Here is a 17,960-nt window from a genome sequence, read left to right on the forward strand (position 1 = left end):
GACTGACAGTTGGTATTATCCAATAGGAGCGTGGCTGCAGGTGACATCTGTGAATTTCCACTTTTGTTTTTTTACGACTGCACGCCTACATTTATTTTTATACATCCATAGATATGAAGGATACTTTTTTCTTTCTCTTTTTCCCAATGATAATGTGAATTTTAAACACCAGCGACTGCGGGCGCAGTCTGAACCCTTTTTAGAAACACGTGCTCCTGTGGAGCGAACATTGTTCCCTGTACTCGGTAACAATACTCGTTTTCTGCGAGAAGCCGTTCTCTCCTCCCTTGTGACTGAATCGCGGCGACAAATTATGTAATCACATTATAATTCAGTCGAGTCACGGAAAAATATTTCGCTGCCATTGTTCTGGGTAAATACTATTACTGTTATTATCTGGTGATCATTCTCTCGCTGCCTTTCTCTGGCCTGCCCTTTGTTCACGACCCTACAAAGGAGACGTACTGAAGTCCTGTCACTTACTATCTTTTCTTGCCAACCTCCACGTGACACTCCGCCGGATCTACCGACTTCCCGTCTCACCAGACGACACCCGACTACCTCCCAACACCTCACCGTGAGATCTCAGGGCCTGACAAGGCATCAATCAGCCACATCCCCCCCCCGCTGTCATATGATCGGAGCGATTCTCCGCTTTGATGCAGGAGAGCTGTCGCTCTGAGGGATTTCCTAGTGTAAGAATTTTGTCACTTTGGCAATATGCTTCATGTAATGTTCTCGTCAGCGGGTGCAGAGTGGAGCGAACTGAACTTAAGTGAGGAAGACAGTGGCGGATAGGGGAGGGAGGAGAAGACGGACATCCCGAGGGGGATTTTGTGAGCAGGTTGCTGGCAAGAGAATGGATGGAGATAGAATGTGGGAACATGGTAAACACAACTCTACTCTACTCTCCCGATTTAAATCCTTCATGGATGTACAGGAAAATCGGGGTATTTAGGGAGAAAAGGGACACAGACTGAGCTTAGAGATAAAGACAGTGTCAAAAGTGTAAGAGCTGTGGGGCAGCTGTGCTCGGTCTGCTCCGGCGATCTGTAGAGGACAGCGGGTCTGACAGTGTCTGTGCGCATGAGACAAGAGACAGACAGTGAGCAGTAAGTGTGAAGAAAGGTGTGTGTGTGTGTGTGTGTGTGCAGAGAGGTGTATACGCTCTGAGAAAATGTATTCTGCGGTCCATCTGTTCCAGGTTCTGCTCTCGTCCCACCTGCACATCGAAGGCACTCGAGTGACCACTGAGAAATGCCTCGGCTATAAAGAAATATCTCAACCAACTCTTTCTCTCTCTCACACACACATACACACACAAACGAGTGACTCGTGACTTGTAAAGCAGGTCTTTTTGGTGTAACTGAGTCAATAGAATCAGTTAATTAAATAGAGTTGTCCAGTACTTCCTCCATGACCAGAGCACAGACTAAATCTGCTAAATACACCAGACTGCTCTGTTAAATATTGAGATTTTACACATTTCTTTGCTAAATGTTAGAGATTATGGAGATTACATTTTTGCAGGATTTTTAACTGATCTACAGTTCGGCATTGTTCGGTTTGATTCTTGTGTCGGATGTCGCGCTCATGACTCTTCCTGTGACGGCAGATTTGACGACGTCAGGTTTAGTATTGGCTCAGCTCAGAAGTACCAGGTACTATCGGTAATGGAAAAGCAAAATAACCACACTGTGCCGAGGCCAGTGGCGCTGGGACCATGTTGTGGAAAACCACCATTAGAATCACAGCAATATTCAACTCAGTCAAGCACAGGCTCAACAAGTCTTAGCAAATGTTGACGAAAGAGATTAAAACCTATGAAAAGAATCAAAATCACAACAAAAAGTTGAATTTATTACGGCGTAACCGACATCCATGTTCTCTACTTCTGTTACACTATATTTTATAATGTTTCCATCGTCTCTTTCAGTCACAATCTCCCTTTAAGCTTCAATGTAGAGCATTTTAACATCAAAAGAACTACCAGCACATTTATTTCTGAGATTTAATTAAGTTAGGATTTCATTAAACGAGCAAGTTGAGGCCATAACTGTGAATATACTGGCAGCCCCCCCTTTCCGCTGCATTTAACCTTATGTGGCATCCGGGGTTTGTTTTACAACATGCAATCGCACAGATGTCCTTTTTCACATTGGCAGATAAAAATCCGCGTCTCGTCGTAATAAAACAAAGGGCAGAACATGTCAAAGAAAAGTGGTAGGTCACCATATGGGACAGGAATCGACAGAAGAGTTGTTGGAGGAAATAGTGTGTAAATAAATAATACTTTTTATTGGTTAAACTGACAATATTTTGTCACAGCTGTGTTTTAAGATAGTCGTGCTGCTTTGAAATCTCAGAGAAGCGGAAACTGTGTGTGACAAATTCAAATTATTTCTCGAAATCCAACACTGAAATGTAGCGAAAGCACAAAAACCTCCACCCAAGGATGTTCAGTTCCGATTCAATCCCCAAGCTTACAAAAACAAAAATGCCTGAAATTTGATCAATTTATGAATCACCATCAAATATCCATGTCCTCTGTTGGGCCATAACCTTCATCCCCAAGAAAAATGTAATCAAAACCACGCTTTACTCTCTGATTTATGCTACCCACAGACTAAATATGGTCGAAAATATAACCTTGTTAGTGGCGGTAAATATTCACATACTCTACATTACACCCACTACACACCTAGACAAGAAACGGGACCAGAAACAGCCAAAAACAACTAGAACTATTAAGTATGAATGTTTAAAAATAGGCACAATGTATTCATTTTCTTTTCACCTCAAGTGTGACCATTTAAAGCAGCGACAAACACGTTTGGCTCTCAGTGCGGTTAAAAAACATGCTGTGTGCTCCAGTGCCTCGGAAAACTGAATCTATACAGACACTATGGATTATTTATGCGTGTTGTTTTCCTTGTGCGAATGTGTCCACATGCATCCGTGTACGAGATACATTTAGACAGGGATTATTAACCCTGTAAAAACTGAGCATTGCTGACGACACGTTTGCATTGCTGTAGTTACGTGATGTTTTGAGCTATCGGGAAAAAGAGAAGTTGCACGTCAAAGCCAACGTGAGGTTATTACGGTAATTTCACTGCTGTTGCAGAAAGCCGGTAGAATTGGCGTCAGAGGGGAGAGTGGGAAGAACACCTGTTTTTGCACACTGAGAAACATTGAGAGACTCAAAAAATATTACTGTAAATATGTTTTATATATTAAAATGTCAAATTTAACAATTTTAATTTGTTCATGTACAACCATGGTGTTTTTAACATGCAGCAAATTGTAAATAACTGTCAGATATTGGATGTTATTCAGGAAAAATGGGCAAAAGCACTTAGCTATGGTTAAAATAAGCAATAATAAGGGAATATGGATCTATACAAGGGTTTTTATGGTGGAGAACAAGATTAGTTGAAGAGAAGAAAACGATTTACAGTAAATTTAACAATATTAAGAAATCGTCACATGAAGCAGGATCCTGTGATGAATTAATCACTGAACAAATTATTCAGACATATGATATGGAATTAATATAAGAATGTATTTTAACAGCCCATCTGCTCTCACACTTGTTCCCATTACAGAAACACCCACTCACTCATGGCAAAAAAAAACAAAAAAAACATTCATACACATGAAATCCAGTCACTTGCTGGTTTTTCCCTCTTCTTCTTCTCTTCTATATTCCTCTCCAATGTATTTTTAGATTGCGGTTTCTCCACCATTGTTACAGAGATGGATACGAGAGCTGACAAGGACGAGCTTTAGAAGGGAAACCTCGATCTAACAAGTGTCATCTCTTTCGGTCGAGGAGAGGAAGAAGGGTGTCGGAAAAGAAAGGCCGACGGACAGACTGGGTGTGATGGTGTGTCAGGGCTGTGAAGGGGATGAAAGGCGCAAATGAAAGTGGGCTTGACTGACAGTGTTTGAACTGTGGGGTCACCTGCACCCCAGGGAGCCCAGTTTCAAGTCTGCAGCACAGTGATCAGAGACAATTTAACCTTAGAAAAGAAGGGGAAAGGCTAAGATGAAGGGAAAGGAGAAACCGAGCAAGGCAACAAGGAGAGAGGAGAAACATGTTTTTGTTTTTTGGTCCTCACGTTGCTCCGTCCCCATGGAGGAAAAATGCATTAACAGAACGACAGGGAAAAAGCTGAAGGGTCACAATAACATGTTTTTTTTTTAAAACAGCACATGCACATCAGCTATTCAAAGCCCATCAAGCTAGATTACACAAACATGTAGATTAAACTTCCTCCGTCGTCTCTCTGATATATGCGTGACATCCATCGTGGTGGCCAAACAGTCAGCCAAATAAATCAAATAATTTTCCCCCCCTTTCTACTGCGAGCCACGAAAACATCAGACATCTTCTCTAGTTTGGAGACGAAGCCCGCCTGCCGCCTGCCAAGAACCGTAGCTCACAGTCGATCAGCTGAATTATAGTTGGACGCAGGCGAACGGCAACTCTCCAATAATTTGTCATCGCACAACGCCAAAAACAAAACGTTATTGTTCACATAGAAAACATGTGTTGCGTCAATGGGAATCCATCAAAATATGCTTTACTGCCTCTGCTCAGAGTCCTTTTTCAAGTCACCTTGGACAAAGACAGGCAGCTGCCCCCCCCAACTGTGATATCCGCTTCTGATGTACTTGTCTCCATAGACGTGGCCACAGCACCATGTCAGCTTTTGCAACTGGAAATTCACAGACATCATCAGCAGCCAGGACACCAGCTGTCAATCACAGGAGTGTCCACTCATATTATGTGGCATCAGTTTTCCTCTTAATAACATCATTTGTGAGACTGATGCCGTGTGCTATTGAGGAAGACTGGAAACTTTAGCGGTTGAGACCATTAACTCCTCAGGAGAATGTTTAGTGACGTTATAAATCACTGAACTCTTTAGGCGCCCGTGGTGGCTAACTGATACATCTGTCCTGGCTTGACTTTTCAGAGGAAGACAACGACCATTTTTTAATTCAGGCTATATGGCCATGGTTCTCAAACAGTGGCACACGTAGCACCAGTGGTACATAAGCGTCCTCTGCTGGAACTACTGTTCTACTGAAGTGACCAAATAATGAAAATAAATACTATTGGTGCAAAAAACGGCAAAATCACAGTTCAATCCAAGATGGTGGCCTTCATGTTGGTTTTGGATCGTGGTCATAAGGTATTTTTTTTTTCATCCCAACCTTCTACATGTGTACCAATTTTAGTGCAGCACACTCGTTTGACGAACCACTTTCAGACGTAAATTTTCACCAGGTAAGAAGTCACAGAAATCCTCATTAATTTATTGGAATAATAAGAATAAGATAATTTCAATTTCAATAATTACATAATAACAATTAGAGTCACCTTATCGCTCACTCCATCTTAAACTAATTTCACTTTACCAATGTCTGAGGAAGAGGATGATGACTACACCATGTATTTTAACATTGGTGATAATGGTGTTACTTCTCAGGTGGTACTTGGTATTGAAAGTTTGAGAACCACCAACTCTATGGTGCTATCTTCCCTCGGTGAAGGCACTGCACGTCTCGTCTGCTGCCGCTACATATTATTGATTTGTCAACTGTAAAAACCTCCAGCCTCTGCTGTATAGGTCATGCAGGGTCGTCCAATAAGCCCTCATGCATCCTATCTGCCTCCAACAACCAGCTGAGCCAATGCTCTTGCACAGGAGGATGGAGACTATGTGTGTGTGTGACATTGGTCTTTTGTCAGTTGGCCTGATATTCAGTTTGGAAGAAATTAAGATGCAGCTGTGGAAAACAGGGCAGTATAACAGTCTCTCTCATTCCCACTGCCAGTTTTTCACCTCTGCATCACAGGGTGTGCATCAGGTTGAATCGGAGGAGGAAGAAATACAGGAGCTCTGTGTCAGTGCTGCAATTTTGTACCTAATGATATAATGAGAAACTATTAAGTGCTGCCCCCAGTCAGTAAATGAATGCACACCTCCACATGAGGGCTGCAGGAGCCTTGAACCTGTCATTGGGTGAAAGGCGGAGTACACCGTGTACAAGTCTCACCACCATCACAGGGCAAACATACAGAGACAAATGATAGTCACGCTCACATGTCAGTGTCCAATTAACCTAATCCCCAATCTGCATGTTTTTGGAGCGTGGGAGGAAACCGGAGACCCTGGAGAGAACCCACGCTGGAAAGCCCTCAGGTTCTCCATTCTCCACCATGTGGACCACAGCATTAGAGATGATGCAGGAATCTCTGCCATACTGAGGCAGAATATGAAGAAATTAGCTTTTAGTCACTTGACCGGAGTGAATGCCGGTCAATCATGTTTCCACTGGTCAAAAACCAGTTTGAACCTGGGATTAAAACATGTTTTTTAACCAATGGGAATGGGATAGAAAGTGTCATGACGTTATTTATTTACTTAAATCGCAGACAATTTTTCATTTAGAATTGAGATTACTGCATATGTTGTTGTATTATAAGGTTATGTTAGAAAAAACCTGCTAGTATTCAGCTGAAGCGACTTATTAAGAAGCACTACAGCACTTAAAATAAATGTGGACTATAAAGGATGACAATTAAGTTAAATGACAAAGTTTGCCTCTGGATTGACATTCATCATCTGTGGTGACATTATGGCTTCATCATTCAAAACAGGAGAGATCTTCCTCTGTGAGCAGCTACATTTCTCCAATTCAGAAAGAATGGTTTATTTATTTGTTTATTTATTTTTAAATAAAGGTTTATGCCGTTTATCTGGTACTTGGGCACCACCTGGTCATAAAAGAGTTGCCACGCTGCGCGCATCTGCAGTGTGAGGGGAGCGCAGGTGGACTCAAAAGCATGCTCCAAATAATCATGTCACCCTCGCTGCAGTGAAGGAACCACACGAGAATTTAAAAAAACACAACTTATGCGCGCTCCATTATTCCCCCCAAAATGCTCGCGCGCGCGCGCACACACACACACACACACACACACACACACACACACACACACACACACACATACATAGACCACCCAGTATCCACGCACTTACACCATCCACTGATCTCCTCCAGGGCATGACATGATGAATGTGGTGACAGATTTGACCACCATGACTATAACTATATGGACTTGGACACAGCTGCAGCCCGCGTGCACATCCATCAAAGCCTGAGTGGACCTTTTGCTGATGAAGGCAGGGAGAACACAACTGTGACACTTTGCGTGTTGATGCAATTATACAGTAATTACATGTATGGGAGTGCGTGTGATCGTGGACCTGTAATCACCCAATCACACCGAGCGAACCCACACTGCGCGCACTGACGCGCGCCGCGCACTGCACGAGCGAACTGGAGGGAGATTTTCAGGAGCAGTTGAAAACAGTCGATTGAAAACTAAATAGAGAGACACGTACTGTGTTGTCAGCCATTAAAACAACACTCGCCACCATCATCACCCACCCACACACACACACACGCGCGCGTCTGTGTACACGCATAAGCGCTCGCGTGGACCAACACATTTCGCACAGATCACAACAGGTGCGGCGGCTCTGCGGCCGCATCCGCGCCACCGCGGTAATCACCCTCATCACCTTTCGCACGCCACCCCAGCTGAAGACATGCTAATGAAGTGCACACATACCTGCCCGTGAAAACGACTGCTTTCCCCCCGCTGTGAGATTCACCCCGCTCGGTTGTGGAGCGGCGTTGGCGGAGGAGATGTTGCTGCTGCTGCTGCTGCTGATGCTGCTGCTCTGAATTGCCAAGACGTCTCTCTTTTTAGTCTCTTTGCATCCGTCCTGCGCTCTTGAGGAGTCCGTCCGACAGCCAAAGATGGACTCATTCAGTCCCTGTGTTGGACTTGGTCTCCGGGATTCACCAGTATGTCATGCGCTCAACACTTTTTTGACAGTTATTACAAGAGGATATCAACTGGTTATGCTGTGAGGAGGAGGAGGAGGAGGAGGAGGAGGTGGAGGAGGTGCTGCTGCTGCTGCTGCTGACAAGGAGATTCTGTCCTTTTTTAGCTGAAGTCCAGATCCACATGTATGGCCTCCCATCCGTTGTCTACGTCTCACTTCTTCTCATCGCCATATCTTGAGAATTGGGGGGGGTGTTGTTGGGATGAAGCAGCAGAGAAGTGAAGAGCGCCTGCTGATCCTCATCCAGACGCCACCCTACCGCCCACGGGTCTGGGTCTCAAAAGAGCTGCTGCTGTTGCTGCTGCTGCTGTCGCCTTTTATGACAGTGGGAAGCAGGGGATTTAAATCTCACCGAATCCAGGCGGACAAAGAGAGGCAGATTTCCCGGTTGAGAGCCGTGAGTGAGAACGCAGGTCGGCCCTCACAAGCGGCGAGATGGACGCGCGGACGGTGATCTCCTGACCACTGACAGCTGACAGTCGCCGACAGAGTTTAACCTATTTATTGGTCCGGTCCAGCAAAGGGGGGGCCACATGTGGAGCAGAAGACGTGCGACTGTGGAGACTGTGTAGGTGAGCTCGGAGCATGCGATGTTCAGTTTGAGCTGCCCTCCTTCTCGCAGGAGTGAGTGAGTGAGTAAGAGAGAGAGGGAGTGAGGGAGATGGAGAGAGAGAGAGAGTCCAACTAACTTAGGTTTCAGTGGACCACTGAAGCCACGCTCTCTGTCCCCTGGACATGTGAAGGTGTGTGTGTGTTCATTCAGCTCTTCTTCGCAGCTTTCTTAGTCATTGATGACCGATTATGGTGCTTAGGAAATGACATCAGCCGCAACACTTAAATGATGCAGAGTCTAATTCCCTCCCTCCTCCTCCTCCTCTGTCCTCTTTCCTCCCCAATCTTTCCAATCCTCTCCATGGACAAACATCTCCAGATTCAAGCTTGAAACTCTACGCCTGTTGTCTTCTCCAGTCTCCACCACTGTCTGCATTTTCTTCCTCTGCTCCTGATTAGAACAAATCACCACCACACTATATCCAATTTACATTTCCTACATAACCCGTGGCATGAAGCTTCGTTTTCCTTCCACCAGGGACTGCAACAGCAGCAGCAGCAGCAGTCGTTTGTTTGCCTCCGTATCAAAAAACTGTGTCTCTTGTGCCTGCTTTTGCCCATTAAAAGTAAACGTGGTTGGCAGCAACTTATATAGACCCATTTAACTGTTTCCCTGCACTACATCGAGGAGATGGGGCCACTGTTACAGAGAGGGAGGTGTCAGTGAAAAGTAAAGGCTTGAATAATTAATCCCAGTGCTCACAGACAAGCTGTGTATAACCAGGGATTTTGAGCAGGTTTTCCTTTATGTTCACGCGGGGGAAATTAGACCAATCCAGAGTTACAAGGCCATTAAACCTGCCCTTTAATCCTCATACAAATCATCTGTGGTGCTGATTTTCACTGAGTGCTGTCCATGGTACTGAAGGGCTTTCTTCAGCAGGGGGAAGGGGACAAATAAAGGTAAAGTGATGGTGCCTCATGACAGAATTTGCAGCTTAACCTCCAAGGCAATGGTTTTATAGTCAATCATAATTTCATAATCAGATTTTAATTCTATATTTTTTAATGGTATAGTAAGTTTAAATACGAGAATGCTCTAATTCCAGTTGCTATTTTTACATTTCCTGCACTATGCTGGATAATACTTGTGTTTTTTTTTTTTTTGTTATTTTCTTTTTTAAATGATATAAATTATATCAAAGTAGAAAATTGTCTGATGTAATATGTGGTCAGTTAACATCATACACTTGTTGGGTACAGTTTTCTCATGCGTTTGTGATATTTAAAAATGCTATATGTACGACAAGACAAAAATGACAATGACCAAGATTAAGGAAACATGTTAAACTGAAAATACACACCCGATAATAGCACTTTAACACACAGGGTGTCAGCAGAGGAAACAGGAAGCTGATAAGCATCAGACATACAGAACGAGACAGGACCTGAAATTTATAAAACTAAAACAGATGGTGCAGCAGCTCTGTTCGAGGATGTGTACGTCTGCACAAACACAGTGCAAGTGCAGCGTCTTATTTCCGTATTTTGTCAAATTATGGCAGCCTACTTGAACCGCGCTCAAGCAGTGGCTCAAGGTTGCTGTTGTAGACATTTCAAATGTATCACATTTAAACTGCAGACAAAACATTAGCAGATAATAGTAAGGAAAAACGGTCATATAATAGAATATCTGCAGCCTTTCCTTAAAAAACTCTCTCCACTGAGTCAAAGAAATTGACTCTTTTCCGTGTCCTGATTCACCGTGTTGCAGCAGCACGCTGCTCAATGACTAACACACATGGATTATACATTCACAATTGAAACCTGCCAAGTGACCTGGGAGTATTGGCAAATTGACAAAAGCTCAGTCTTCACAAATATGAAGAGAGGAGTCAAGGGGGGGTAAGTGTAAATCATAAAATAGAGCCACAGAGGGAGTCATGTAAGTCAAAAGTGGCCTGTGCTGGGTTTTTCCTACAAAGGTCTTAGCATCTCTGTTTGTGTACTTCCATCTGAGCTTTAAACTCTAATTCACTGAGACAGCCTGAAGTGACAGGCTGGATTCTTTCTTTTTATAAGTGGAGTTGTTGATTGGGAAGTTTGCAGAGAAACAGAAAAGGGAATGATGTACAGTGGAAGCTCACCGGGACGCCCAAGAACTCAGATCAAGTCAAATGTCTTGAGGAAAATAAATAAAATGACAGTGCGAAGCAGCTCGATGACAGGTGGAATGAGAGAGAGTCTCTGCTGAGGTCACCGTGGAGCAGTATTTCAATGTTCACGTATGGCAGTTTATTTCCTCCATGATGGCGAAAGGTAATAGTGTGCGTGTGACAGCCCCCCGCCCCCCTTCACTGTGGTGCATTTATCAAAATGAAAGGCTTATCTCGAAGGTTGCCAAAGTTTGTGGTTGTAGCCGAGTCCTGCGGTGATAAAATTCAAATTGGTGATACGACTGTCTGTCTTTATACTGCAACACAAATCTGTAGAGGACACTGTCCTCTGCTGTGTCTATTCCAATTATTATTATAGGTCTACTTACTATGAAGGTGCTTGAACTTGTTTCCTGTTCTGTTCCATCATGACAGAGCAACCTGGCGGCTATGGGAATTTAAGAAAGCTTTAAAATTGCACCAAATTCAAACTCATTGTCATTAGTAGTTACATATGGTCATAATCTGTTCAATCCCTGCCAAGTCCTGCGGTAACGACGACCGAAAATCAGGTTTCCGAAGACTCTGACCGTATCTGACATTGTGGAAAATTACATTTACAATCTTCATGCAGATTAAAAGGGACAGTTTAGCTTCTTTTTGAGTGGATGAATGAGGTAATTAATATAGTACATGGCTCCCGTTTGCCTGTTTCGGGGAAGCAGATGGGAGCACCAGTATGAAAACCAGATTATAGACTATGATGGACAGGTTAACCCTTCTTTTGGACTGTTGGACTGTTTACTATGACACATTTGTGACGTCAGCTTCTCAGTGCCGTAATTCCTAAAGGGTTGAATAACTTCCAGATATCGAAAGGGAAAGTTATCTTGGAAAAAGGAGCAGAAGCACTCACTCATTGAAAGTGTTTTTTGACGATTCTACAGCCATAAAATCAAAAATAAATCCAGGCAGCCTCATTATCATTATAGTGGAGCATAATGACTCCATGTCCTCGTTTCATCCTTTTAATTCAAACACGGGTCTCATTATTCTAACACAAGGAAGTCCCACTCCTGATGTAAATATAAATGGCTAAATATAAATATAACTTATGAAAATAATATTTCTCCAACGTATCTGTTCGCACTTCGTTTCATTTCGAGTGGAGGTATTGTTTTTACGCTGTATAAACGGCTCCGTCACCTGCGACCCTCATGCGGAGGATAAAGCGGTAGACAATGAATGGAAACTGCTCCATATTCTGTTCACAGTCTCGGTGGTTAGTCGTTCAGCCTTCAGCTCACTGCCCTGGCAAACAATGCACATGACAGAGTGTAGGAGGAAAGGTGTAGGAGTTATGTGTGTTACAGATGCTGCACTGGACATTTTTTGTTGGGGGGGGTTCAGGCTTTGCAAAAATTTTAATGGGTATTAGATATTATTGTATTTGTCCATAATGGATAGGAAGCCCATGGCCAAGTGGAAGAGAATTATGCTTCAAACTGGAGGGTTTGCAGGTTTCAATCCCCACCAGGCCAACGGTAGGCTACGTACCCCTGAGCAAGGTGCCCAATCCCCATCACTCATTGTTAATTAGACACTCTAAATTGACTTCAGCCACAGGGGGGGGGGGCACATGCAGTGTACTCGTACTGCCGATCCCAAGTCCAGATAAATGGGAGGGAACACAACCACTTATTGAGGATCTGCTGTTCATTCTGCCGCCAAAGCTCTCCCTGGAGAACATTTACCGTCACCCCACGCTGGTTTCACGATACAATCAAACTCGCTCTTCTGTTTTTGTTTAGATTGAGAAAACCTTACTACACTGACACAGAAGACTTCATAGAGTTACTCTCTTAAATGTACATTCAGCAGTATGATCAGAACAGGGTTCAGCAGGTAAGTGTTTGACAAAGGTGAACAAGTTCATTATTACTGAATAAGGACTGGGAACTAAACACTCTTTTGGCTTGACTTTTGGACATTTCAGCTCAAAGGTCATCCAACCAAACAATGAGCTTTGACAGAGAAAAAAACAACAACACACACTTTCAAACACTTTCAAACTCTTTCCAAACACACACACTATGTGTCCTGTGTTAAACACAAAACCTTGAAGTGCAGGGGCAAAACTTTAAAGTTCCTCCAGTGAAGGTCACATCTGCAGCTCATGAATAATGCAACCCTGACAACTGGATTTAACATCCAGACCTTTGGAAGAAGAAGAAGTGTGTGTGCATGTGTGTGAGGGGAGGTAGAGATATAAACTTGTCAGCTGCTTCCACGAGAGGCAGAGACGAGATAGTGAAAACTGAAAAAAAAATGGCACTAACTTTCCGTAGGTTGAGGAACATTTCGGGTTGTGAAATGAGGCCAAAGAGGAATACATCCTGTCCACATTTGAGTCGTTCATTTGTAAAAGTACAACAAAAAATGATTGCACGCAACGCAATGATTCTGGAAATCCAAAGTAGGAATGCAACGATTAATCAATTATTAATCCATTACTAAATGAATTGGTTTGAGTGTTTTTCAATAATTAAAACACACTTTCTAATTTCTCAGCTTCTTAATTGACAAAGAAATCATTAAACTGAAAACACTTTGGATTGTGCAGAAAATAAGACATGGATAGAACATCATTTCCAGGTTGTGGGAAACACAGATCAACACTTTTCAATATTTTCTTACATTTTTTCTGAACAAACAAATACTCGATTAATCGGGAAAGGCAAGGATAAGAAAGAGAAAACTGGAATAGTTTAACACTAAATTGCATTTGTATCTGCAGGAAAATAAAGTTGTCACTGCCAGGCATGATTGTGAATATAAACTATTCTACAGATATGAAATAATAATAACAATTAAAGGAGTATATCAACAAATACAACTTTTATGAAGTCGATGAAGACTCAGGTGTGCCAAACATGGACCTCTTGGAAGTCATAAATGTTAGAATACAAAACAATTTGGTGCTTTTGTTGATTTATATTGTTAATTTAGCTGTGTTAGTTTGTCAACTTTTAAAAGATTTTTTGGAAACACAGCAGTTTTTTGTCTTCATTGTAAGTGATACATTGAAATACGATCAAACTAAACTAAACACCGCGGCATCAAGCATCATTTTTTCCCCCCCACTTGTTTGTAGCTCCTTCATTTCCTTTACAAGCTGAATTATGGAGACATTTTAGATAGCACGGTCTCATTAGTGCATAGATTACGGTTGATGTTAACATTTAGAAAAAGCCTTGTGTTAGAATAATGAAACCCTTGTTTGAATTAAAAGGATGAAACCAGGACATGGAGTCGGCGAGGCTTCACCTGCTCTGTTTGTAATCTGTCAGATAAGTGAAGAAAATGTGCCTGACAGCATGTAATGACTTCAGCCTCGGTAACTTCTGTAGCGCTTGTTGGGCGCTGCAGTCTACAGACCATAAAATGCTTTAATTACTGGATTAGTGACAGGTAGAGAGACCGCGAGGGGCCGGTGGAGACGCTAACCCGTTAGCTGTGCAGCGCGGCCACTTTGCTGACCTACATGCACCTGCTGGAGACATGATGGATGTGCCCACAAAATGTAGGAACACTTTCATTTTGGATATGACTGGGTGACTCATCCTCGCTCTTAGGTGGACACACACACATATATAGAGGTTTCCATGAATCCAGAGGGCACTGTGTTGACTTACATTCATTTCCTGGAGACTTACTCTTACTTTAACCCTTCACAAACACAGCATTTTAAAACATACAGTACTGTATATAAAGAGACTATAAGAATGTGCAATATTGAGTCTTATATCCTTTTTTCAGCACAACCTATAAACACACCACAGAAAAAGTACTCAAAATGTCTAAAATTGGATTGAATTTGTGAAATACGTTACAGTTCAAAGTTCACTTGAGTCATTTTATGAACAAAAAGATAATAAAAAACTTATTTGTGACTTCTGCACAATTACTGCTACTTTATATCACTGCAAAAAATATGATCATAACTTTGACTCAACAACACATAAGAAGACATAAAAAAGCCTGAATATGTGACCCATTAGGTTCCCACAACATAAGGAATACCAGGTACACACACTGTGTTCCATAAATCATAATTGTCAGTCATTGTCAGCATCACTGTGCCTGTGACTGATTCACAGACTGAATTTCACTCATTTATTTCACTATCTAGCAACAGTTTGGTATAAATTCAAAGCTCATTTCCCCACAGAAACATTCAAACACAGCTGCTAAACCTCGGAACAATCTTTGGATTTTCCGCAGGTTTTATGGGAAGCGCAAAGCATCGGTTTTAATGCCATTTCAGAGATTTTCTCCTGTTGAGAAATCCATAAATTTAGGTGATAGATATTTTGTATAATACATATAATACCAGCTATGGGCAACTTGTATTTAAATATAGCAAAATCAGGCTTCAGAAACCTCGTATGAACTGAACCTGAGCAGGACAAACACACACCCACACTCACACAGCATGAATAAATCTCACACCTTGGCAGGTTTAAGCTGCTCTAGTCTGTTCTCTCTCTCTATTCTATCTATATATGTCTCTCTCTCAGCTGCCAGTCCATCATCCCTGCAGACACCTGGATTCACAGAGAGGCACTTTTCTCCTCATCCTGTCTGCTTCCAAATGGTTTTGAGTTGGAATCAGCCTGAATTTATATCCAAAAGGCGTACACACACACACAGAGTACGTGGCCAGAGTCAACAAACTAATAAAAACATTTCACTGGACATTTTGTGTGAGCGTCTTTGAATATCTGTGTATCCTTTTGTGTTCTACCTATATCAGAAAAAAGGATTGCTGAGGCAAACAACACAATCTGATTTAATTTGGGCTGGAGAAAAGTGAGTACAAACCTGCAGCAAGAGACATAAAAAGTAAACAAATCAATGAGATGAGATGAAGTTGAGAGTGCCGCATTGTATTCTGAGCACAAAAAAAGATGAGATGACAAAAAGCTACACAATAAAACACCACAGTCTACCTACACACGCACATACTGCCTTGTAACAGACACAAATGAGGCTTGAAGGACAATTAGGATCGAGTAATCGATTGGTCCATAAAATGTCAGAAAATGTTGATCAGTGTTTGTCAAACCTGGAAATGTCATTGTTTTTGTCCACAAACGGAAATTATTAAGTTATAATGATTTTTTTGTCATGTGGAGCAATGGAAGCAGAAAATATTCACATTTACAAAGCTAAAACAATCAGAAATCTTGTTTTAATAATCATCAAAACAGATGATTGATTTACTAATCGCCTAATTTAGTTAGTTTCAACCCTAGTACAAATATTTACATAAACAAAACAATTTCAGATATAAAACTCACAACAGAATATAAAAGTTAAAAGAGTAAAAAAGAGAGAGATATAATAAAGTGCAGAAGTGTACAGGCCATACCAACAATACCCTTAATCCCAAACCCTCAGAAAATGTTGCAGCTCATTCCATGTCTGTAGAACTTTCTAGCAGTTGCCCAGCGCGTACAGTGCGAACTCAAAGGGCGATTGTCATCAAAGCAGTCGTCATCAAAGCTTTGATGACCAAAGTGCTTCTTGTATATAGCAAATCCTTTGTTTGTTTGTTGTCATCTGTAAATGATCATCAGAACCTGTATGATTTGCCGGTTTACAACCTATTAAGTAGTGTATTAAGTTGTGTTTAGAATAAAACCCCTTAAAGACACTCGAGTTGTCCGCCATACTTGTTCTGGTCGCCCTTTCCAGAGGGTAGTTTGTAAGGAGCAGCTGGTAAAAAACTGGACAGTTGTAAACCGCTGTCGGGATCGTTGTCGAAGAACACGGTGCCGAGCGGAGAGCACCCGTCGTTGGAGAACAGCGCCGGGACCCCCAAAGACGTCACCACAACGAGCGAGCCAAAGCTGAGGGCCAACGGGGCTGTTAAAGGGCAAAATTTGCCACTACAACGGAGGAGCCGAGGGCAAGAGCTAACGGGGCTGTTAAGGGACGCAAGAAATACTGTAGCAGAGAGTAAAGTGGAGCCGTGTGGACTGCCGGTAAAAAGACCAACAGCCACTTGAGAGGCCACCAAAGTCAATGCTGAGCCGCTGAAAAGGACTAGCAGCTAGTTGCTGACGCTGCTGAGACGTGTCATCGTGGGCCGAGAACTCGACATCTCAAGGTGAGAAAGTATCGCCACCACAACACCACACCACACGCGACATCGTTGGCTGTGGGCGTTTCATCACTCAACACTACTAGCTTTGATCCTTTCAATCAAGCATTACCTTCCTGAAGGGAATTAGAAATTGAGACAGAAGTAAAATGGCCGAAAACAAGCCAGGATTAGGAAACCTGGAGCAAGAGTGGTCTAGTGCACAGCTCACCCTTGCAACACGTATGTACAAGCTCAATGCCATGGCTAGCAAACTGAACGAGGATAAAACCTCAAAAGCTAGGGCAATACTGAACACTGATTGTGAGAAGTTCCTTGAAATCAGTTGCCATTATATCGCAGCACTGAAGAAAATGGAATATTCAATATATGAAAAGGAGTATGGAAAGCGGCAGAGCGACACTCAGGCAAAGATAGACGCCACCATGCGCGAGTACCACACCACGGTTGAAATGCTATGGTTCACACAAGCAGAACCGGACATAGACAACCTTGTAACAAGGTTTAGGTCGGCCCTCGATCGGGCTGAAGCACTTGGTAGGAATGATGTAGTGTCGTTGGTGCAGCAGGAGATCGAAAGTGGGGAACTCGACTTAAAACTCGCCAAACTCAGAGACGCCCTGAGTGATTGGGCAGGTTATCGTCCGCACGGGAATGATAAATGGAACCTCTTCCTGTCGTTGGAGGAAGACAAGGAGAACCTGATAAGTGGGTGGACATGCCGGCGGAAACTCCAACGGGAGGCCCCCGTCAGCACTGCCCCGCCCCTTCATGCTGAAAGCACCGAAGATAACCCCTGCAGCTACCCCCCACAGCCTCAACAACAATCGACTACCTACACACCTACATATTGGACATTACAACCGACTACTCCTGTCAACTCCAGCATGAGGCGAGGAAGTGGTGCACCACACGGTTCCAGCATGTCCTGGACTGTGGGCCCTGTACAGCGGGACGGTCCCCTAGGCAGAATCGTGAGCGGTCACTCACGAGAAGCGGAAGTAACCATGAAAACACACTTAACACGTCCCATGACAACAAGCAGGGCGGTGGGGGCGGTGGCCATCAAAGTCGAAGAGCACTCCATAGGGGAGACGAGAGAGAAGGGCAGTGCGGAAGTCCGAACAACAACAGCAAAGACAGAAACAA

The 17,960-nt window shown here is 43.0% G+C and overlaps 1 protein-coding gene across 1 annotated transcript in view; it reads left to right on the plus strand.

Annotated features, from left to right (window-relative positions):
• Positions 1 to 17,960, plus strand: part of LOC310943323 (claudin-4-like) — a gene marked incomplete at its 3' end in the record, with an annotated part of 222,219 nt that overhangs the window by 154,033 nt on the left and 50,226 nt on the right. The window lies entirely within an intron of this gene.

This window comes from Microchirus variegatus, assembly GCF_963457635.1.
Source record: "Microchirus variegatus genome assembly, chromosome: 2".
NCBI lineage: Eukaryota > Metazoa > Chordata > Actinopteri > Pleuronectiformes > Soleidae > Microchirus > Microchirus variegatus.